Consider the following 24624-nt stretch of genomic DNA (forward strand, 5'->3'; position numbering starts at 1 on the left):
ATTCATATGTTAGTAGTGTGTTAGACAAAGACAGCAAATCGCCGCATGCAATGCCCTTAAGATCCAACTTAAATTCGTAAAAGCAGTAGCCATGACAAATTATCGAAATTAAAATACTTTCTGCAGAGACAATAATTCCGGCATTCGTTCATTTATAATAATAATAATAATAATAATATCAAATAATATTATAATCGGACGATTGCATGCGCATCAACAACGCATCTTTTCACTCAAAGCTCGTGTGACATAATTTTTCCGGATTGCGGCGGGGACGACTCGTCTATGTGAGGTTTTCCGTGCACATAATAATAATAAATAATAATAACAATAATACAATGTGGACGAACACTGTATAGCACTCTTGTTAAGGACTCGAGTAAAAGTAGGTATTAAAATACTATTATTATGTACTTAATATGCTCAAATACTTTCTCAAACTATCTGCGTTTTTTTTAATGAACTATATTATTTTTCAAATACTTATTAATTTTAGTTGACATATGTTTTATGTTTGATTTTGATCTCAAAAAGTAAAAAAAACTGAAAATGAATAGTAAAATATTCAAAAAAAGTGTATTTTATAGTTACATACTTACCCCAAATCATTCGCTGTAAAATGTTCTTATAGACATGAAAATTGCGATTCAGTGGATACCTAACTACTTGATTTATGAGGGGAAATAATATACATAAACAATATGAAAGACGTATTTGAACGTATCCACTGAACGCACTTTTTCACGCTAAGCTCGCGCAACATAATTTTTCCGACGGGGACGGCTCGACTCTAAGGTTTTCCGTGCCCACGACAACAACAATAATTATAATACAATGTGGACGTTCCCATTTATTGTGACTTTAGAACGTACCTGAACACTGTGTCAGTCTTGTTAAGGAATCGAGTAAAAGTAGGTATTAAAATACTATTTGAAGACCTGGGGGCAACGACAAGACTTCTCCAATTAATAAAATTTTTCAGAAATCACTTAAAACTGTGGTAAAAATAAACAAAAAATATATTAAAATCCGACTTCAATTCGTATAAGCAGAAGCCACGACAAGTTGTCGAAATCAAAATACTTTCCACAGAATCAATAATATTCCCGAATTTATTCATTCATTATTATAATATAATATAATGGAATCGGACGACTGCATGCGCATCGACGACGCACCTTTTCACTCAAAGCTGGTACGACATAATTTTTCCGGATTGCGACGGGGACGACTTGACTATAAAGGTTTTCGTGCCAATAATAATAATTAGACGGCGGATTATATGCAGTGAAAATACTCTATTGTATGCATGCAAATATGCAGCATAAAATACAGAAATATGCATAGACTATGTTAAAATATGCACTAAGAATTAAATTTAAAAACAATATAAAAAAAACTATGATGATGGAATTTATTAACAAAAAAAAAATGGTGGGTAAGTGGATGTCACTCTGCTGTACAGTAGGTTACAAGTGGGTCACTGTATAATGGATAGTATTGAATTTGAATTCAATGATATAATATCACTGTATATGAAAAACGATTCTGAGCAGAGACGGTTTGTCAGTCTAGGTATTAATAATAAATTCAAAATTAATCATATCACAATATCAATCAGGTAACGCGTTATACATCAACAACAAACCGTGGTACTATCGTAGATATATAATAGTATACTTTAGAAGTTTCAAGTACCCACAAATAATATTATACAATCACAACAAAATAACTAAAATAGTTATTCCAGGTTTTTTAATATGTAATTTCGTCCAAATTTGAAATTGAAATTACTATAAAAATAAGCTGTGCTTATGTATTTCTTAGAATTTTTGGTAACATAATTAAATATTTACGTGGAATCTTGTTTTGAATTTTCAATCCTTAGATATAAAAGTTGAACATTTTATAAATTTTTAACTACAAAATAATTATTCAATTTTAAATTTGATATATTTTGCCAAAATTTCAACTTCAAATGCTTATAAAAAATAATTGTATCTATGTATTTTTAATATTTTTCAACTGCTATTGTAAAAATGTAACAGAAGCCTTGTATTAATTTTTTACACTTTTTGGCCCAATAGATAAAACTTTATTGATATTTATAGAAAAAAAAACTAAAAAAATTGAAAACTTACAATGTCCGTAAACATCTCAAAAAGAGTCAAATTATTTTCAAAATTTTATCGTATATATAAAATGCTAATATAAATATTCAGTGAAATTTCAAGTTTCTACAGTCATTCGTTTTTTAATTACAACAAAATAAGAAAATCGTTACGTAAGAAATCGAGTGAATATCCAATGTTGTAAAAATATGAATTTCAAACGCTCATAAAAATTTAATTTTAGTTTCTTATAGACATTTTTTTTTGATAAAGGTATATTATCTTATAAGGAATCTTGTATTACATTTTAAAATCTTAGTTCTAAAAAGAAAAAATTTTACGAATTATAAACTCAACATAATTAAGTAATTTTCGTGATTTTTCCATATTTTGTCAATTTTTGAACTTTAAATGCTAATAAAAAAAAACTGTGACTAAGAATTTTTAATATTTTTCAAATATCATTGTAACAATATAGTAGGAGCCTTGTATTAAATTTTCAAGTATTTTTACTCAATAAATTCAAATTTTGACCTCCCGAATGCACCAACTAGATTCACTTTCCCATCAAACAAGATACTGTTGAAGAAAATCGAAGCAGTTTTACTGCCCCAAACCGTGATGACAGACATAAAAAAAAAAAAAATAAAACACACATCATTGTAAAATCAATACATTCATCGTTCCACTCAGAATCTAAAATTATTATAATTTATAATTAATAATTATAATTTATTATATTACATTTATGTATAATTATTTAGAACTGCAGTTCTCGTAGCAGTATATTACTAGATGTTGCTCCAAATGGTCTATTGTAAAACTATGGCGCTTGTCATCCAAAATAAGTTTAAATGCAGAAAATGACCGTTCGACATCACAGGACGTCACAGGACAGTATTTAAACTTAGAAGCCATGGTGCCCGTTATTGTATTGGGCAGTACAGTACATGTGCCATTAATGTAGCCGTCGATCATACTTAGGGAATTATAGCCAGGATTTTTGTTCAGTTATCGAGTACCTAATCTTTGTCTTGATTTTTTCTGAAAATACGTCTGGCAGTTCAGATGCTGTTGTTAATAATTCCTCCATAACTTTTAATGAATTGTGTAGTAGCAAATTTCTTGCTTCTAGAATCACGTTGTATTGACGGGGTTTCAAATTGTTTATCGAGTTATCTTATAAATAATAAAAGAATTGAAAATTAATAATAAAATATTTAAAAAAAGATTATTTTATAGATACACCAATAGTCATTCGGTGTAAAATTTTCCTGGTCTAAGTTGTTCTTGACATGAAAATCGGCTCGGTGGATACTTGACCTACGATGCGAAAATAATTTGAAAGACGTATTTGAACGTATCTACTAAACGAATCTTTTCACGCAAAGCTCGTGCAACATAATTTTTCCGAAAAAAGTTTCGCAAAGTATCTAAAATTAAATACGCTGATTTTCAAATATTAATTATTCATTTATACTTTACATATTAATCACAAAAAAGTTAAAAAAAAATTGAACATTTATAATAATAAATATTAAAAAAAAAATAGATTATATTATAGTTACACCAAATCATTCGGCGTAAAATGTTCTTAAACATGAAAATCACGATTCAGTGGATACTTGATTTATGAGGTGAAAAAATATCTATAAGCAATTTGAAAGACGTATTTGAACGTATCTGCTGAACGCATCCTTTCACGTAAACCTCGTGTTATATCATTTTTCCCGATTGCGCGCCCAGAAGCGACGAGGGGGGGGACTAAGGTCTTAGGTGCTCATAATAATAATAATATAATTTGGACGACCTAATTTATTATTGCTCTAGAACGTAGGTACTCGGATCTTGTAGCAGTTTTGCAAAGTATTGGAATTAAAATTGTACAGTAATAATATTAAGATGACGTCAGCGCACTATTTGTTTTCTCTCTCTGGCCGACGCACACAACATAGACAAAACGCATTTACGCAGAATAATTTTTTTTCTATGTTTTAAAGTTATCTTAGAGTAAAATCGTCCATTACAAAAAATATACCTATATAGCGATTAATATTTTTGAGGGGATGTCATATCGATTTGACTGAATATTTTCTCAAAACAATTAAAACATCGTTTAAATGTACTACATTTGTTTCTTTATTTTCAAAGTCGAATACAAAGTCGAATAACAATGAAATATAAAATCGTTATGTGATTTACTCAAAAATATTATCCTCCATCTTTTTTGTTATAGGTGATTTTACTCTGAGATTACTATTAAAAACATAGAAAAAGTGATTCTCCGTTAATGCGTTTTGTCTATGCTGCGCGTGGGCCAGAGAGAGAAAACTAATGGTGCGCTGACATCCTCTTAAAATACTATTTATGTAGGTATACCCGATTATTTTCGCAAAGCATCTGTATTTATAAATACATAAATTTTCAAATACTTATTCGTTTTAGCTTATAAGTTTAATAGTAATCACATAAAATAAAATGAAAAAAAAAGGATGACAAGTGGGTACCGCTCTGCTGTACAGTATGTATAGTGTCGTTGTAACGGATGTTTTATATTATTTGAACTCAATGATAAGCCATTCCATACGGAAAACTATTCTGACGGGAGACGTCGTGTCTTCCTAAAAGCAATAGTTGTACCTATGAACAATCAAATTTAGTGATTAAAGAAAAATATCGAAAATAATTCATGACTTAAAATAACGTTCGGTGAACTTTTTTTTTTTAGACTAGAAACACTTGTCGAGAATCTTCTGTTAAAATGTCTAATGTTAGCTATGAAAAGTAAGACTTTTATGAATTTCTAACTGAAAAATAGTTTTCGAAATTGAAAAATTTCTCACCGCCATAAAAATCCAAATAGAGTTAACATGGTTTGAAAATTTTAACACGCATGCGGAGATGGTAATATTATGTATAATTGTTCGGTGAAAATTTCGAGTTACACCAAAAATGTCTAACGATTGGAAAAATCTAACAGAAAAGATGGTGATATCGAAAATCGGTGCACTTATACCATCCAAGATGTTGCTGACAGACAACAAACACTAAAAACACACATCATTTTAATACATTCATTCGCTCCGATCAGAGTCTAAAATAAAAATAAAAAATATGTCATATTATGCGTGTCATAATGCAATCGTCTGTAAATGATGTAAAAAAAAAAAAATTTAAAAACGATTGATTAGAACGTATTATGTTATTTAATTTGTCATGTCTTTCTGTTACACTTTCTTCCACCCTGTATACTATAGTTGCCAAAATAATTAGTCGAGTATTTAATTCAACAATGACTTATTGATTATTTACCGTTTAGCGGTATAAACAAGTTAAATAATTTACTACAAAAGACAATATTATCGTAAGCGATGTAATTAAACCGGAAATACCCCTTTTTGTCTGAATAACAAAAGGGCGACGCTTAATTGTGGGTACAAGTATAATATTATATACTGACTGCAAATGCCACGGTCTACCTCGAATACACGAGGAAAACAACAAATTCTATCGATGATTAAATTTGTTTTAAGATCGTACAAATAACCGCGATTGAATTAATAACTCCCACCCTAGGCATTATTAGGATGTCGACTTCGAGAGAGGTGAGGACTGAAATTGATATGCAATATTATAATATTATAATACATTTAGAAGGTGGAGTGGTGTTGCGAGGGGGGGGGGGGTGCTAACATTTTGTGATCAAAAACTCGTTCACTCGTCAACGCTTTTAAATTGAAATTAATTTTAAAATATATTTTTTTGCTCTCTTGAACGAGAATAGGAGGTGGTAGAATATAGGGGTGGAAATCCAAAACGTAGGACAAGCGATCTTTACATTTCCAATCAAAACAAAACATTTAGAAACACAGATAAATCATTTTGAAAAAAAGTTTTTTTTTTAAATTATTTAATTTTATATTATTTATATTTCTGTAAGTACCTGTGAAGCCAATGGGTCCAAGTACACTTTTATCAAAATTGAGGTTATGGTTTTTTCTTATGTGAAATTTTGACGCGCTTCATTTTACCTATCTTCATTTTAGTCCAATGACGAATATTTACCGATATATCGGGAAATAACAAAAAAAAACTAAGTCCAAATATTAATTTTGATTTATGAATTATGATCCAAGTTCATGAATTATGATCTAAGTCCATGATTTGGACTGGATCATTTTGCAAAGTTATATAATTAACATTGAGATCAATAGGGTCCAAGATTGTTAAGTCTCTGGTCTTGATACCCACGCTTAGGCCAATTTTTGCGCACGATTATTGCAAATCTATATAAATACAGTGAAACTTTCAGATTAGACAAATGTAAAAATTTGTCAAATATAATTAAATTAATTTAATTGTAAAATGGCTATATGGTTTTCAAAAATATTTCGCTAAATATGTAATAATATATTCTATTTCGTCTCGCTATATTATACATGTTTATTATTTTTTATCGCTCCTTTGTTTCATTATGTAAAGACGTAAATTAATTATTTACATTTAATCGTCAAAGTAAAAAGTTAAGATCGTAAGCCGCCAAAAATTCTTTACAAATATGTTTAACAGTTGTATATCTATGTACTTAACATTCTAAATGTTAATTCAATAATGTATAGGTACATTACATGTTGATAGAGTCATACTTCCTGCAAATGAAAAAATTCCTGTTCTGAACATAAAATATTTAAAAAAGAGTGCGCCGACATCCTCTCAAGAACAAACAACAGAATTATCGAACAGTAAAAAGATAAATAATATTACTTGACGTAAAATAATATCACAGAACATATTCTAATAAGGGAAGATAACACGATAAACATAAACAAAATAAGAGAATTAAACAAACAACAATATAGTGACAAGTTAGTAGGTATAGGAACTAAAATGAAATACAGTACAAAATATCTAAATTTTGTACGTATTTCAATGTAATTACAATTATTTGCATCAATATTAAATGAAATACATAAATGTAACCCAATATTTAATTAAAAATGTGTTTTTTTTTTTACCAAAAACTTTAGTGTAATTTGGTGGACACATATCAGTAGGTATAATATTTTTAAATCTAGTTTTATGTTCACGATCAAAATATATTGGTATCAAATGTTTATTTTTATATAAATCTGCCAGAACAGAAAATATATTCAAATTTACATTTGTTTACATTTGATGCCACGTACAATATTATCATGGTGCTAGTTTGAAAAGGTAAATTTAAAAAATGCGAAATATTTCAATACAATTAGTAGTAAAATTTTTCGTCTGGATAAATTAATATTAAAAGTTCCCTCCCAAATCGATATACCATCGTAAGAATATAAATACTGTACTATAGAGGTAAATAGATAATTATTTAAACTGAACATTTAAGTGTAACGAAAAATAATAATATATAGTTTTAAAATAAGTAAATTACATGCTTATAATATATTATATAAATAAAATGTGCGATCAAAATGTTAGTCATAGTCATGGTAATTATAGTACCTAATTACAATATAATAAAAAATATGGCTATATAATTAATAATAATGCAATAAATGATAAGTTGTAATAAGTAACCTAAATGTCAATTCCTAGCCAACATAATATTCTAAATAATAATTTTAATAAATCAACTGAATTTTGTTTCACATAAGAACCTATAATATTATTTTTATTTTTATTGTTGACTATTTTATCTTTTTTATTTTTTTCGGTAATCCGAAGGTTTTTTTAACCTGTTCGACCGTAACTAATCAAGTCTAAAAAAATCTTCGTTTTCATCACTACTTAAAAAAATTGTAGACAAAAAAATAACTTAGCGATATTTCTAGGTCGTCAAACTTTTTACAACATGCTAATCGATGTTGATTTTCGCTGTTTATCTGGACCTGTACCAATTATAGTGCTCAATGGTTCGACGAAAATTATTAAATTTGGCAACGTTGGGAAAAAAAATCGTATAACTTAAAATTCCGTTCTCAAAATGTCTGTATTTTAGTGGACCGCGGTGATTTTTTACAAACGATGGCCCTTAAGCCTTGACGTTTTGATGGCGTTGTATGCATCGTATTCTTGTTAGACTTATATGCACAACCTCGTGGTTGTTGAGTGACAAAATATATTGGGAGGAGTGGGAGGGCTGAAGCCCTACCATACATTTTCGATGTGCTATTATGTGCGATATGGAGGCTCTGCCACTCACCCCCACCCTTTAGCTGATTTATGTTAATGACATAAAAAAAGAAAAAACGTGGGGCCTATCCCAAATCATTAATATTTTTAAATCGAAAAACTTACGAGGAACCTTATATAATATTTTTCAAGCTTTTTGACCCAACGGAAAGTCTATCAAAATGTGTAGATGAAAAACTCCCCTCTAAATGTCTATAAATAACTCAAAAAGAGTCAAAATATTTTGGGCGTATTTTCATGATGTAAAGAAAATGATGAAATAAATATTTTGTGAAAAATTCAAGAATCTACGGTTATTTGTTTTTGAATTACAACAAAATATTAGTAAACATAATTAAGAGAAATATGGTTAATTTATGAGTGAATAATATATCCAATGACGAAAAAAATCGAACTTTAAACGATCGTAAAAAATAAAATATGTGACCTTTCTGTAAATTTTTTTCTATTTTTGCTATAGATAGAAAAACTATGAAGAATCTTGTATTTTAAATTTTTGAACTTTTTGTCTAAGAGAAAAACATTTTTATCGACATTTGAAGAAGACAGAACTAAATAAAATCGAACAAAAATAAAATGTCTAAAATAGCTCAAAGTGTGTCAAGACATTTTGTGAACGTTTAAAGTATCTCCGGTTAGGTATTCGTTTTTGATTTATTGAGACAGAAAAAAAATTCTCACATCGCCGTAAAACTAGTACATATAGGTATATCGTTCAGCTCAGAAACTGAAATTGTATTATTTAGTTTGTTCTGACGTGAAACGTGATTGTGATAAATAATTACAAAACTGATAATATTAGTATTGCAATATCATTCTCCACAAGTTCAATATAGTAATAATAGTTCATCTGAACGAAATTGACTACGATAATTCTGGGGAGGGGGGCTAAGACCACCCTCCCCTTAGACACCCCTATGCACGACCACACCGTAGAATGCCATAAGCCCAGATCGGGTTGGACGAAAGCTACATAGAGTGGACTGAAAGTCATTTAGTCAATTCGTCCTATCGAGTATTGGAAGTTAAAACCACCTTACGAAATGGAAAGTCCAAAAACGTATTTTCAAAAATATTTAAAACTACGAACGTAATATTTCAGAGTATTTCTTTTTTACCGCGACTGTCCTCATAATCAATTCTTGTCTATGGCATTGAACTCACTGCGGAGTCGCGTCCGGCTAATCGAAAGAAATTTAACGATTTTTTTTTGATGTTTCTTGTTCAGACGAAATTCGGGAGACATCAAAAAGTATTTTTTTTTTTTGAATTTTGATGTGCGATTGATGTTTGATTCACCACAATTCGGTTTTGTATTTTTGCAGCGTAACACAACGCATACCTAGGTAGGTCAACCGATTTACCACAATATTGATTTTAATAATTTTCAAAAATTCAAACATAATTATAATGATATGGTATAATATGTAGGTATAATAAATGTCAAATGAAAACCGCTATTGTACCTTAGGTATATCTAAATACAGATATAAGGCTACTGCGGTATGTGACATACAATGTCTAGGTGTATAATTGATATAAGCTTCGGTAGGTTCGTCGACAATTCCCGTGGTAAATACCTAATTAATGCATGATACCTATTGACCAAGGGCGTTCGTAGGATTTTGTGAAGAGTGGAGAGAAGAGCAAAATATTTCAATTTTTCAATTTTTCGTTTCGCTATCAGAATAGTGATAAAGTATTGTTTGTGAGATGTTTTCTTTCATATTATATAATAGGTAGAGAAAGTAAAAATTATTATTTATGAATTATATTGTAGATAGTTCGTTAAAACCTAACCTCACTGCATTACATTTAATTAATCAATATTTAATTTTAGATTAACAAATGCATATTTTATTTTTTTTTTATTTATAAAATATCACCGTTATATGATAATGTTAGATTATTTATACAACCAAATGTCCCTTATGCTTCTATTAAATAAATAAAGAACTACCAAGCCGTTTCGAAAATATTTTGAGAATACTTGAGTCAAAGAACGTTGTTATAATTATCAATCAATTATAGAACGGTTTTACGTTTTAAATTTTAATGATTTATTGCTGAATCCCGTTAAATGTCAATTAAACTGATATTGATAAGGTAATGATACTGATAAGAATTCAGCCATTAATGGGTACCATAGACTTGAAACTATACAGTCTATGAACATTTAATTTTTTTTCTTATCAATAAAGTAAAAACTTGTTTGACACTTAAATGTCATTGCACTTGGCCCCACCGCACTCCGCGCCATAAATCTATAAAGTCAACGTCCTTATAGTTCTGTCATTCGTCATCGAGTGTAATAAAAATCAAACTGTAAAAAAAAATGTTTTTTAATATTAATTTTACGACTATTTATTTTGGGATATTTTATATCGCATAATAAATAATGATGATTGACCCAGAAAAATGCCAAGGGCATTGCCAACTGTCCCCACTCACTCCCCCCTCCGAGAGCACCCTTGAACTTAACATAATATAATATTATTATTACCTACGATTTACTAGCTAGCCCGTGCCAAAGATTTGTTTTTTTTTTTATAAATAAATTTGTAAAAAAATATATATATAAATATCTACTAATATTATAATGTGTAACCAAATACTGGCAACTAGTGACCCTACAAATCTCAAGGAATCACTGGTATAACTTTTGATTGAAAACGGTCTGGCAGTGTTTGGGTATACTGACTGTAAAAATATCGATTGCTACCAATTTCTACTATTATCACTACATATTATAACGTTTAACACAACCTAAACTATTTTCTTGAAAATTGGTTCCATACTTTATAAGTAACCAAATCGTAACCACAAATTTATAATTCGTAACCTAAACCAAGTACCAGGAAAACCGTTTTTCCCAAACGGGTGTTGGCGTAACGTTACACCATCACCCGCACATTGAAATAACCAACTTAGAAAATTTAAAGCTAAAATAGGTTTTAAAAAATAATTGCTTATAGAAAAATCACACGGAAAAAGGATTTTCAGTTTAACCCGGACTTTCCGATTTTCCAGGCGATTTTTACAATAAATTCGGTCCGTCGCCGTTTTCGAACGATGCGGTTGCCGACGAACAGCTTTTCACTTTTATTTCATCGATATAATATGTCGTACTGGAGTTACTACTGGCGAGTTTTTCACAAAATCATAAAAACACGCCTTACGGTTTTCCGAACTGCACTCGACCGTAACAATACGCGCATAACGTATAGGTACCTATTTAATGGTATATTATTATTATACCTGCCGTAACCCTTCTGCATCATGCTCGGCCGCAGGAACGTGTTTTCCTACACGAAACGTTCGTGTACCCACGTGAAATCTATACCGCAGCGGGGAATTCGATATTCGACATGTCTGAAATAACCGTGTAAAACGACGTACCTATACCAGCTATTACCTACCTACTAAAAGTATCCGTTTCCCAATCGATATGGGGCTAATGACTACAGTATAATAATAATAATAATATATATAACGCAAGCGGAGCACTTTTGTAGCGTCAAAAGGTATGTGTTTCGAAAAAAAAAAATAATAAAAATAATAAACCTACGCCGAAGTAAAATCAATATCGTGTAATATTACTATGGGTAGGTAGGTATAATATTATAACATGATTATATTATTATTGTCACATCGCCCTAGCTGGAATCGCTAAAAAGAAAAAAACCCGACATATTAATTTATTAATATCGATTTTGTTTTAAGCTGTTTATATTTTTTCAAATTTTCCTCAATTCCGTAAAATTTGAAAATTAAATTTCAAATTTTAGTCGACACCTTAATTATATTACTTTTCCACTAATCTTTTATCGGCCTTGTGGAATCGTCAGCTCATTGATGATTATTTTTTTTATCTGAAGACTCCTTACAGGCCGCATCAAAATTCGATTTTTATTTTATTTCAAATAATGGTACAATATAATTTATAAAAAAAACGCTTAAAACTGTATTATTTTTGAAGAAATATCGTAAACTCTAAGATTAATATATTGAAAAATGGAGTTCGAATGTGGTCAATTATTGTCTATTAGTTTAAAAAAAATTATCAAATTTGGTTGATTCTACACTGCAGAGCAGACAGATTAGATCGTGATTATGCGAGCAGTATATTATCAGGTAGACAATCTACTTCCGGTAGATCGTGGACTTATCGTGGTTCGTACGAATGTGTATAACTTAACTCTAAAGCAGCGTTATCGTTATCGCGGAACACCTACTTTTTTAGTTTTTTAACTTTTTTTATTTTGCTTTCAACAGTAAGCGATTATAGCTCTACAATTTATAACCCATACTTTGTTTCAATAGTTTTAATGTATCATTCTATTTAAGGATTTTTTGCAATAAAAATTATAATAATTTAATTTAATCATAATGTGTACACACTATGCTGTATTGAATTCAAAAAGTATTTTAAATAACTGACAATATCAGGACTTCTAAATTGTAATTTTAATGAGATGAGTGAAATTAATTTTTATTATTACAAATATTCTTAATATTGGGCTTTATTGACAAAAATTTGTATTCTCATATTAGGTTCAGCAACAAGTCTATTGCAGTATTTTGTATTTTTTTTTGGTATATATTTTTGGTACACTGCATTTTTGGTGGTGTACCCTGTTTCACACACATAAGTGGTTGCAAATGGTTAAAGTGCCAACACGGCATTTTGTGACAATTGAGGATATTATTTTGAAACGCTTAACACAGAGATCGATTTTAAATTTTGAAAAAAAGTACCTAAGTTCGCGGAGCCCTGAAGTGATCTCAGTGGGACCCCGGGGTTCCGCGGAACACAGTTTAAGAAACGCTGCTCTAAAGTATCAATAAATGCAAATACATTTTCAAAAGATACCACGATTCGAACTCGAGGTCCCCAGTTTAAATCCCTCGTTTGAGAACCTCCCCGGGTTGGACCAATTATTTACCTTTTTCACGACAAAATGTAGCCTATCTCCTTCCCCAAGGTCTAATGTATCTATTTACCATATTTCATCGGAATCTAATAAACGGTTTAGGAATGCATAACGTTTTATCTTTTATATAATTTACAGATTAATATGATACTCGAGGCAGGAAAAATGTAATATTGTTTAACGCATTATTATAATGTTTTTTTTTTTTTTAATTTATATTATAATATATAAAAGCAAAATACCACTCACACCACAAAGCAGCGTGAGCTACTTATGAGCAACCTAGTTATTCTATGAAAATTGAATATTTTATAAATTAATACTACAAAATAATTTGTGAATTTTCGAGATTTTGATGAGTATTTGAACTTTAAAAGCTTATGAAAAACAAGTCACGCCTATGTGTCTGTTCTATTTTCAACCGCTATTATAAAAACTTATAGGAACCTCGATTTAAATTTTCAAGCTTTTTGACCCAACGAAAATTGTCCTATCGATATTTATAGAGAAACAAAATATATTGAAATTGTCTGTAAATGTCAAAGTCAATAAATGAATCAAAATATTTTGAAAATTATATGATTTCATTGACAAAAAGTCAAAGTTAATAGGTTAAAAGCCAAGTTTGAAACTAAGTTACCGAACGAGTTAGGTAGTGTTTTTTACCATGTTATGAAGTAATTTATGAACTATAAGTCAATTCATTGTATTTCATTTTATACAAACAAATTTAAAAAAAAATAATATTTGAAGTACAAAATATTCTTTATGATTAATATAATTATAAGTAATAAATAATAATTTATAACAATGGTTATAATATTGCATATTCACAGAATATATTAAATGTATTGTAAACCAAAAAGTTACACGGGTACCTAACCGTTTCATCGAGAAAAGAAAAGAAAACTATAACTTTTTACTTAGTATCCCATACGCGTCAGTATACTCATTGGTCATGATTAATATATTAATTAAAAATATAGTCATTATATTTTTATTCATTCATAGAATTACAACTAAAACGGATAATAGGTATTTGATGCTTTATGTGGTGAGCAATTAATTATATTCCAATAATGAATCATGCAATTATGATTTAGCATAGTTGTGGACCAATTAGTTAAACAAATACATAAAAATAGGCAATTATTTCGTTGGATTTGGTCATCGATTAAAGTTTTCGAGTATATAATTACTAGCTTTTTGACCCAACAAAAATATTGTCTTGCCGATATTTATAGGAAATATTGAAATCGTCTATAAATAGCGAAGTCAAAAAGAGTCAAAATATTTTGAAAATTTTGCGAGTTCATTGTACTATATTATGTTCATATTTCGTTTTAAATTGGTAAAACAAACATTTGCTGAAGATTTCAAGTATCTACGGTCATTAGTCACACCGGATAACAAAACTATCCATTTTGCGTAAAAATTCCCGTTCATTCTCGTTCTGGGAATTTTAAATTTTCCATCAGAAAACATCTCCAAAGTTGAAATTCGTTTAAAGTAGTGAGATCTCTGCATACAGACCCGAAAAAAAAAACACTTTGTTGTAAATTTGTAACGAAATGCGCATTAATCGCTCCGTTCAGAATCTAAAAGCTCTGACTGGGTGGGAGGGTGGTGGGAGGTGGTGAAAAGTCATCCCCCCTATGACTACTCCACTGCTACGCTGTGCGCACGTATAGTGCGCACGTCGTTTGATCGCTTTTTGTAATTAAAAAATAAAATCGTTTCTAGAAAAAAAATTCAGAAATTTAATCGTTTCGTTGGGTTGAAAAAATAATAAACCTGTAAGCATATTATTTACGACGCACCCCATGCTACCGCCTACTACCTACTATACTATGACGCACATCATGCCGGTGCGGTGTAGTACGGTGTATGGGGAAACTTTTGAGTCGAATCGATGTCGGGAAAAAGGAGTGTCTTTGAATATTTTATAAGTCACGTCGCACATAGCCTGAAATCCCACGGAACGGACAGTTCATAAGCGTATTATGCGTATAAAAATAACATAGAGGAGGGGTTTTTTTTTATTTTTTGTCCGTCGAACATATTTTTTCGGCTACGTTGTAATTATTTTCTTCCGGAAAATATCGTTATAAAAAAAAAAAAAAAAACGAACTTTTTCAATACAACAACGGCGGCGTGTCGTAACGTATACTTTACGGCTATATTATTATAACGGTACGAGCAGCGTATAACTATATTATTATTATAATATTGTATATTGACGTTTCCCAATTAATAAATCAATAAAACAAATTATTCAGAGTTTGCCCGATACCTACGCCGGGTTAAAACGCCGCGGGGCATTTACTATAAAATATATACTTTGCACCGCAAACAACGAAATATTATAATATGATAATAACATTATGTATAGGTATATACCTACCCATACCTATACTATATAATATTATGAACGGGCGGCATTTTTACCGTCAAAAGTGCACAGTATATCCGCAGCGAAATAATTAATAACATAATATTATGCGCGCGTGTTATACCTGGGTATATATCGCAAACGAACAAATTGGTTTCCCGAACATTGATTCCCGGGAAACAGTATCATAACACGTCAAACCGTTAAAGTGCTTCGTATATTATGCAACGATAATATATTTGATTATGAGAGAGTTCGTTCGAATTCCTCTGTGGTATTGCTAGGTAGGTGCAAACGATTTTGGTGGTATAGTCATAGGTTGGGTATTTACTATAGGGCTCGTATTGTGTTTATGCCCTAAAAAAACCGATAAAAATGTAATTCGTGTATATTATAATGTCAACGACCAGCGAAATATTGGTAAAAACGCATATAAAACTGTTAGTAACGCAATTATTTATTGATTTAAAAATCGAAAATTACGATTTTTAAACACGTGCGTTTATAAATCAATTTATGGTTTATATTTGCATGAAAATGGGTTTTAATGTCGAGCACAATCGAAATACTTGTTTTGAGTATTTTTTTCCTGATAGGTGGGTAAAATTTAATTAAGAGGACGCTACCCATACATTTGTCAAAATCCAACGGTCGTAAGCACAGATAAAGTTATAATCTAAAAAATGTACAATATATGTCAAATCACTCTGATATCAAAACTAACAGCACACTGTTGAAACTAGTGAATTAATATTTGCTATGTCGTACGTGTATAAGACGGAGACAACAAATGCATGGGTAGCATCCTCTTCAGTTGAATAGTAGTAAAATATACAAATATAATGATGACGAATAATCAACTTGTTATTTTCCTCTCAATTTTCAAAAAATTACTTTAAAACTCGCAAAAAAAAAATGACAAAAAACCGCCAAAAAAGCAAAAAAAAAAAAAGAAATACCCAATAAAAATGACCTAGCTATGACATAGTTTCGTGTAGTTACGCGTAGAAATATTGGAGTTAAATTCAGTTTCAATCAATTGTTAAGTAACTAAATGTTAAATTAACCGTAATTTGTATATTAAATAGGTAACGACATTGGAGTGTTGAATGTTGAGTCTTACACTACGTATAGTTAGAACACTTATTATGTAACATATTAATTGTTAACCATATTATATATTTGAGAGGAAGAAAAAAAGTTATTCTAAGTATATGAACGATTTCAAATTAGATTGACATTTTTGTGAAATGTTTACAGTGTCACGAAATGATAGATTTCACAAAATGGCCAAGACATATTATGTACAGTGAACCTCTCATTAATGAAGCACTGCTCCAAATTTTCTTGGAAACAAACAGCAGATTTTGTACATAAACTGAACCCTCTGAATAGCGGTAACCTCCGAATAACGGACAAAATTTCAGAGACCTCGAGAGTGAGTGCCACCGCCGCGCCGGTGTTCATTAATTTCACTGTGTTATCACTAGGTTATTACATTTAGATAGGTATTCCATAATATGGTTATTATTTATCAATGTTTTTCATTTTTATAGCCTTTGAAACACTTTATTACATGACGTAAAATTTGGTTTTATTCTTTATATTTAATATTCAATACAATACGGTGACACGGTGTATGTGAGTGTTATACTGTTAAGTATTAACCTATTATACCCGATGAGAATATAAACCTTAAATATAACATTAATAATTAAAACTAAAAAAACAACTTTAAACATTTAACTGTAGTTTAACACTCATTAAATTGTATTTTAATAAACATTTATAAACCTTATAATAAACATAATTTGAACCAATTTTTAAGACTTGATAAGACATTTGAAACATGAATGCAATGACAACGCTTATTTTAACATCAACTTATAAATGATATATTTAATGATTAATGTACAACTTTAAAATGGAAATCAAATACAAGATTTAGTTAAATGTTGATTTTTAAATATTTGGTTTTTAAACATTCAATTAAATGTTACCCTACCTTTATATTAATAGTTGGTTTTTTTTAAACTTTTATTAAATTTTAATTGAAGCATTAATGTTAAATATTTAACTATTAATGTATTTAAATGATACATTTAATATTTAAAATTACAAAATGTTTATTGGGTATAAGTAGTATTTTTATCTTTTAACAAGGCTGAGCATATAATATTGTACACGGGGATCGAGGAATTAAAAAATAAAAGTTAATAGGTTAAAGATCAAGTTACTTTTAACTAAGTTACTGAAAGAGTTAGTTTTGTTCGATGTTATGAAGTAATTTATGAATCAATCAATTTTATTGTCTGGTTAAGTTTTTTTTTATCCTAAGACCACTGATTTACAACGATTATATTCTATTTTGTGAAAATGATTTTATAAAAAAAAATTTAAAAAATTATATTTGAAATGTTAAATATTATCTATAATTATAAGTAATAGAGAATAAATCAGAACAGTGGTTGTAATATTGCATATTCACAGAATATATTAAATATGTTATAAACCAAAAAGTTATATGGGTAACCGCTTCATCGAGAAAATAAAATTATAACCAGTATCCCATACACGTCTGTATATTTATTGATCATGATTATTCATTATTAATTCATTCATAGAATTACAACTCAAATGAATAATATTTGATATTTTATGTGGTGAGCAATTAATCATATTCTATTCGTGAATTAGATAATTATAATTTAGCTTAGTTGTGGACCATTAGTTAAAAAATACATAAAACCAGGCAATTGTTTCGTTGGATTTTGTCATCGATTAAAGTTTTCGAGTGTATACTTACTTGTAGCACATAATGTTAACACATACATTTGTTTAAAACTGTAAGACTTCAATTATTGATATACCATTTTATTTGTTAGCTTTAACAAAACCTATAATTTTTGATTTTATACCTATGAAAAAGATAACTGACTTTTAACTAAGTTTAAGTCACATTTATTATCTAGTTAACTTGTGACTTTTACAAGTTAAAAATAGAAAATATGTACATTTCAATTTTAAACTTGCCTTCCGTTTTTCTACATTAACTAAACTAAAAATAGTTAACTTGCTCAGCCTCGATTTTTAAAAAAATGCTAATTATTCGAGAGTTCATACGTATAGGGAAGGTATATATGTATTTCGAACTCAGAATAAGTAAATAAAGACTACTATTGGAGTGTATTGAACAAACGTTAAATTTGTGCTAATATATAGTGACATTTATCTTAAATTATATGCAATATTGCAACTATTTATCTGAGCAATCATTGGAGTTTTTGAAAAACACTATCCCGAGTACAAAAAAGTACCTGTCTGGATCGTTTGGAAAATTCTGGCGCCGGCCTACCTGCAGAATACGCCATAGCGACACTTTTATCAATTTTAATTTTTAAGTAACTATCATACTTTATCCGGTATTAAGTCAAAATGAACAATAGAGAGATAGGTGACCAACGAAACATATTATTGTGTAGTATTTTGCACAGACACATTTTATATTTTGTTTTGTATTCGTTTTGTTAAGTCGTATAGCATATTTTATACGACTCTTAACGAAACGAATACACAACAATTTATCCTAAGACCACTGATTTACAATATATTCTATTTAATAAAAAATAACTTTTGAAGTATAAAATATTTTTTATAATTAATATAATAAGTAATAATAATAATAATAATAATAATAATAATAATTTATAACGATATGGTCATGATGTTGCATATTTACATAATAATTCAAATATATTATAAACCAAAAAGTTATATGGGTCACCGCTTCATTGAGGAAATAAAATTATAACATTTTGCTCCGTATCCCATAAACGTCTGTATACTCATTGATCATGATCAGGGATAGGATTTATATGCAATAAAAAAAATTCTAAAATATGCATTTTATATACCAAAATATGAATTTAATTTTTTATAAGATAAACACTAAAATATAGTTACAAAAAAAATATTTATTTATTAAAATACATCAATGATATAGGCTGTTTGTCTTAAAATAATATAATTTAGATATAAAATGTATAATTCACATTAACTACGTGCGTGTTACATGGAATACAATTTATATTTGACAAAAAAACCAAGTTTTACGAAATATACTATAAAACATGATTTTTTTATATTCTTATAATCGAAATATGCAATAATATTAATTTTATTCAATATATATGCAATAATATGCATTTTATCCAAAATATGAAAAAACATACAAAATAAAAATACCACCATTTATCTCATCCTGAGGTGATTCGTGGACATTACTGACAAAATCAATAATCAGAAGTAGTAAAAAAAAACATGCCGTTGCATATAAATCCTAGCCCTGATCATATGACTATTAATTAATATAGTCACTATTTTTTATTCATTCATAGAATTACTACTGAAATGGATAATTATGTTTGATATTTTATGCGGTGAGCAATTAATTATATTCTATTCGTGAATTAGATAATTATAATTTAGCATAGTCGTGGACAATAATTAGTTAAACAAATACATAAAAATAGGCAATTATTTCGTTGGATTTCTTCATCGATTAGAGTTTTCGAGTATATAATTAATTGCAGCAGATAATTGTCAGCACAAACACTTCAACTTTAAACTTGTCTTCCATTTTTCGACATTAACTTAACTTAAATTTCTCAGCGTTGATTTTGAAAAAAAAAATGCTAATTATTCAAGGGTTTATACATAATATAGTTGGGTATGTATACTTCGAACTCAGAATAAGCATATAAAAACTGCTTGGAGGGTTTTGAACAAATGTTGAGTCTGTGCTACTAGTGACATTTATGTTAAATTTTATTTATTTTATTATTTTATATTATTTTTTCAAAATTATTTATCATTGGAGTTTTTTTAAAAAAAAATCCTATCCCGAGTACAAAAAATTACCTATCCGGATCGTTTGGAAAATTCTAGCGCCGTGCCTGTCTGCAGAATACGCTATAGCGATAGTTTTAAAAATGTTAAGTACCTATCATACTTTGTCCGGTATTAAGTATCAAAACGAACAATAGAGAGATAGCTGACCAACGAAACATATTATTGTATAGTATTTTGCACAGATACATTTATATTTTGTTTTGTATTCGTTTCATTAAGTCGTAATGATTATGCCGTCGTTTTGTGATGTAAAACGATTAATCTAAAATAAAAGGTTTTATTCAAATTGTTCGAAAAATAAGTACCTACTTTATGAAAAAAAATTAAGTTATACAATATTCATAAAATTAAATACTGTTACACATTAATAAAATTATAATAAAATGTTTAGCGTGACGAGGCGGCGCCATACGTATTGTTGTTGTTATGTTGCGAGAAAAGCAAATAATTGCTACAGTATAAATAATGCAAACTCTGATAAAAAATTAAAAATTAAGAACGATTTAATGCACTACAGAAATGCGTCGTTTAAGTATAGGTCACAGAGTTGGTAAACACGAATTAATGTTATCTGAACTAAAAACGAGGTACGTCGCAGCACTGCGTAATAGTTAGGCGTAGTTAGGCGTATATTTGTATAGTCAATTTTAACAAATTTTAATTTTTTTTTTATATAGACCTTAATGCTATACCTATGGGTGAATTTATTTTAGTTATGAAATACAAATAAAAATTGAGTACCTATATAGGTATTCAATTATTGAACACCGTAAAGAACGTAATATATTAAATTGATATGATAGAGTTAATGACTTGCTATCATATACAGGGTGATTCACCAAACATGCTCCCCTCACATTATATCCTTTGATAATAAATTAAAATCCGATTTTTAAATATAATCGAAGACCGTATTTTCAAATTCTTGTAATTTTTCGTACTACTCAAGTAGTCTTGGGGCGTCCTGGGTGTCCGTAAGAGTACTGTACTTCCCACCTCGTAAAATCCAAAACTTAATATTTTAGATGTCAAACCCGCGAATTATAAATTGCTATAAACTGTCCAAAGTTAAAAAAAACCATCAGTGTTAAAGTATATCACGTACATAATGGTAATTGATTTCAAATTTTTGAGAGTTGATATTTTCATAACCATAATATGAAGAAATATTAACAAAACATATATAGGACGAAATCGTGTTTTGTATATGTTATAAAAGTCGTAAAACTACGCGTAAACCCAAAAGTACCAACTATGTTAAATTTGGTACACTAAAAAACTGGTATAATCTACAGATTGGATAAAGTCTTTTGATAAAACGATTACAATAAAAAAAAAAAATAATATATTATTTGAGTGATAAATTAATAATTTAACGTGGAAAGTTCAAAATTGTTATACTTCCCTTGATAGGTATTTCATTTATTTTTTTATCCCAGATTAGCACAATAGTTCTTTATAGATAGGACAACTTTCGTCTATAGCTAGATAAGTGTTAAAATCGATAATTGTGTACAAATCAGCTGCTGCAGCTGCTGTGGAAGGCATCATTGTTTATTTATAGATTTATAAAGATGTGTAGTATTATTTCCTAAAAAACGGGGCACGTTTTATTTCGTGAAATTTATGATTTCACCGCGACAACGGTATACAACACGCGTAATAACAATACTGAAACATTCAAGACAAATCGCATTCAAACGAATTGCACAAGCAAACGAGCAAAAAGTACGAGCACAAACACGACATCAAAAAACAAAATATTTACACATTACAATGGGACGAAATATGGAAAAAACAGAATCGAAAACTGAAATAAAAAAAAAAATAACTGACAAGTGGTCCACAAACAGTTCAAACAGACCAGACGAATCTGTAATAAGCAGACTAAGAATAGGCCACTCAAAGCCAACTCACTGTTTCTTAATGGCCAAATAAGACCCTCCAATGTTTGCCACACGTGGAACCCAAATCACAATTAAAAAACATATTTTTTAACATACTTCTCAAATACGAAATCGCGAGAAAAGAAAACTATTTACCAGAACGCCTCTTCAACCTTTTTCTCTGGGAATTTTCCGGCATTTTGATCCGTAATATTTCTTTTTAGTTTATATATTTTCAGTTTTAATTTATATCACGTACAAATGTAAAATATAAGAATTGAGAATGCACCCGAGAAATTAATGAAAATGTATTTTTTTCTATGGATTATACTCTGCTGAAAGTAAAATTTGCTACTTTGACAAAGAAAACGGTTGGGTATTTTAAAGTTCCGCCAAATAATGCTTTGAAGAATTAACGTAAAACATGAAAATAAGCTGATTCGTGAGGGGGAAAAAATTCCATTAAAAGTTTGAAAGTATTTCAAAGTATATCAATAAATACTATTTCAATGTACTTGTATGTTCTAACACTTTTTTTGCACAGTATTCAAATACGTATTTAAAATGTTTTTTTCAAAATGAGTTTCCGTATCTGTACTCGAATGCCTACTTTAAAAAAACATATTTTACAAGGCTGCAACAATAAACATTACATTAAAAAAAAAAATCGGAACTAAATAGCAAATTTAGTATAATATTATATAATATTATATGATAAGAAATAAAATTTGTTTACCTTTTATTCAGTAAAAAAAAAAAAAAAGTGTACCCGAATTCGCTTTAAGCTAATAACCTGCGACTCGTCGTCGAAGCGAACAGATCGGTAAAACAGTATATATAATAATAACAATAAACTGCGACGCGTCGCAGGTGACAATATTGTATTATATTATATAAAGACGCAGAAACCATCCGAATAACGATTTAGTTTTATTACAAAGACGTGCGTTTATTTTTATACTCTCGGTACTCTCAAAAACACTATAACCCCGCGGAAGTCGTTACACGGTTTAAAAGATGGGGTGCCGGTGGGGCGGAGACGGGGGAACTTGTAGTATATTACGGGCGATTCGACTTGTTTCCGTTGTATTGCACGCGACGTGTGCGCTTATTGCAAGCAGCAGTGTGTATTAATAACGTATTATATCGCCGGTGTATATGATGGGACCGAAGGAGACGAAAAGCGAGAAAAATTTAACGAATAGGTATTAGCTATAGCTACAATACTAGTGCGCGTGTTAGATTTCAGGAAATCGTTGTGCTCATCTATTAGAAATGGTTGCCCGAAACGGATGTAAAATGTGTGAGAGCAATATTATTACTATCATCTCGACTGGAAATAAAAACAAACGGTATCCACGAGTTAATTGGGAAAAAAAAAAAATTCTGACATGTCAGAACTTACAGAGTAAATGTTCATATCGATGTAAGACATGATATTTTGAACGCGTTGCGACGCCCGGTGTTTTAAGATCGAAAAAAAAGCTGGCCAAACGTTTTTTTATTTTTTTATTTTTAAAAACTCCGTTCGATTGAGTAGTTTCATACTTTGATTTATGATACTGTACTTTTCACAATTTTTACCCATTATACATATACATTTTTTTTAGAATTATTAATTGTCATGTTTTTAACAAATATAGGAATAGTGCGAGTGTTTGATTTCAGGAAATCGTTATACTCTATTAGAAATAAGTGGCCGAAACGGATGTAAAATGTGCGAGAGAAATATTATTATCATCTCGACTAGAAATAAAAACAAACGGTATCTACGAGTTAATTGAAAAAAAAAAATTCTAACATGTCAGAATTTACAGAGTAAATGCGTCGATGTAAAACATAATATTTTAAACGCTTTGCGACGCCCGGTGTTTTAAAATCTAAAAAAGCTGGCCAAAAATAAAATATTTTATTTTAAAAACTCTGTTCGATCGAGTAGTTTCATATTAATTTGATTTATGATATTGTATACTTTTCAAAATTTTTACCCATTATATATGTACATTTTTTTTTTTAAATTATTAATTATACGTTATGTATTTTCGATAAAATAATATCAATCATTGTTTTCTTAAATAAATACATACTTACTATAAATATAATTGTACAAGTTAAGTAGGTACATTGATAATTAATTGTATGCATTTTAAATTAGATATACATTTTATAATTAATTGCGAATTCATAAGCAATTATTTTATAGGTTT

This window comes from Acyrthosiphon pisum, chromosome X (assembly GCF_005508785.2).
Source record: "Acyrthosiphon pisum isolate AL4f chromosome X, pea_aphid_22Mar2018_4r6ur, whole genome shotgun sequence".
Classification (NCBI taxonomy): Eukaryota; Metazoa; Arthropoda; class Insecta; order Hemiptera; family Aphididae; genus Acyrthosiphon; species Acyrthosiphon pisum.